Source organism: Penaeus monodon, unplaced genomic scaffold (genome assembly GCF_015228065.2).
Source record: "Penaeus monodon isolate SGIC_2016 unplaced genomic scaffold, NSTDA_Pmon_1 PmonScaffold_1344, whole genome shotgun sequence".
In the NCBI taxonomy this organism is placed as follows: Eukaryota; Metazoa; Arthropoda; class Malacostraca; order Decapoda; family Penaeidae; genus Penaeus; species Penaeus monodon.
In genome coordinates this window covers 20,001-22,500 of record NW_023642422.1, presented here as the reverse complement: position 1 = coordinate 22,500, position 2,500 = coordinate 20,001, and positions in this window count along the sequence as shown.

Here is a 2,500-nt window from a genome sequence, read left to right as displayed (position 1 = left end):
CGCGGGGCGGCGGCGGCGGGCGGTCGCGGAGGGCCGAGTGGCGGAAGGCGAGGCGAGGGCGTGGGCGTAGCACTTCAGTTCCGGTAGAATGCGGGCGTAACTCACACACACATATAATGGCTGTGCTCGACATATTACATTATAGCGTGCCCATAGTGCCTCGACTCTCAGTATACGAGTTAAGATTTGTAAATGAGTGTTGCGAAAAAAAATAACGTACTGGACCAAACATATTTCCTCTTTGTTGGTATCTCTCCATTGTTGATTGCTGATTTAGCTGAGTCATGCGTGTTGTACTGTTATAACTGGGGCATTAAAAAAAAAGATGGCATTAAGAGCATGATTAATAAGGCCTTCCGTTATTCAAATGTATTACAATCACACATTACTGCACTGTCTATTTTTGAGAAGTATGACATGCATGTCTGATCTTTATCTATTGATCTAAGCCTTATATTTTGCGTTTAATTCGTGTTCCATTTTTTCGGTGGGGGGAGGAAATAATCGGATTGCAATGAAATTCTTGATTAAATACCATAATTGTATACATGCTTGATGTGTGTCTGTACGTTGTATCTGAGCGTGTTATATATATATATATATATATATATATATATATATATATATATATATATATATATATCTATATATATATATATATATATATATTATATATTATGTATATATATGTTTATATCTAATATATGTATATGTCTGTGCATATATATATATATATATATATATATAGATATAATATATTTATATATATATATATAATATATATATATATATATATATATATTATATATATATATATGTGGGTGTGTGTGTGTGTGTGTGGTGTGTGTGTGTGTGTGTGTGTGTGTGTGTGTGGTGTGTGTGTGTGTGGTGTCCATATATATACACACATATATACATATTCACACACACACACACACACACACACTCACACACACACACACACACACACGCACACCACACACACACACACACACACACACACACACACACACACACACACACACACACACAGACATATATATATATATATATATATATATGATATATACATACATAATATATATATAGATATAGTATATAATATATATAGATTATATATATAATATATATATATATATATATATAAATGTTATATATATATAATATATATATATATATATATATAATATATATATATATATATAATGTATGTATAATACTATATATATACACACACACATCTATCTATAAATAAATCTTACTATATTTTTTTAGATATATATATATTTTATATTTTAATAAATATATAAAATTCTTTAATGTTTTAAATAATAATTTAAACCCAACACCAATCTATCTATAAATCTTTTATTATATATTTATATATATTTTATTATTTTTATTATTATATATTTATATTTATATTTATATATATTTTTTTATTTTTTAATTTTTTATTATATATTTTAAAATATATTTTAATTTATTTTATATTTACCATCATCTTTTAATTGTTTATAAAAAATTATGTTGGTTAAGTATATGTAGTGTAGTGTGTTTATGTATATTATGTAATTAAAATTTATTTTTTATATTATATAAATAATTTAATAAAATATAAATATTAATTTGGGTGTGTGTGGTGGTTGTGGGGGGTGTGTGTGTGGGTGTTGTGTGTGGTGTGGTATGCACATGCCACACAAAAAAAACACACACACACACACACAACACATAAAAATATAATATAAAATTAATATATATTAAAATTATATATATAGTGTGTGTGTGTGTTTTTGTGTGTGTGTGTTGGGTGTGGTGTGTGTGTGTGGGTGTGTGTGGTGTGTGGTGTGTGGTTTGTGTTGCATGGTGCACACACACACCCCCACACACACACAACACAACAAACACACATATATAAAATTAAATGTATTATATATATTATATAAAATATTTTAATATATAATTTTAATATAATATATACACACACACCACACCAACATTTAATATACTGCACACAAAAGACACACACACACCCCACCCACACACCACACACGATATTAAAAATATATATATAATTAATTAAAATTATATATATATATATAATATTATGTGTGTGTGTGTGGTTTTTGGTGTGGGTGTGGTGTGGTTGTGTGTGTGTGTGGTGTGTGTGTGTGCGTGTGTGGTGTGGGGGGGTTTTGGTGTGTTTTGGGTGGGGTTTTGTGTGGTGAACGGGAAAAAGAGAGCCCTCATTATATATAATTATATATATATATTATAATTTTAATATATAAATATATTTTTAAAAATATATGGGTGGTACCCTTGATAGGGTTAAGTGCTTGTTCCCCTCCGTTTGCAGCCCACCACTGGCAGTCATTGAAAAAAAGGGACCCCCCCAAGCTTTTCAAATTTCCCTCCCCGGTTGCCCCCCCTTTTTAAAATTTGAAAATCCCTCCCGGCCCAAAGGGGAATGGGCACCGGGTCCGGGCTTAAAATTGGG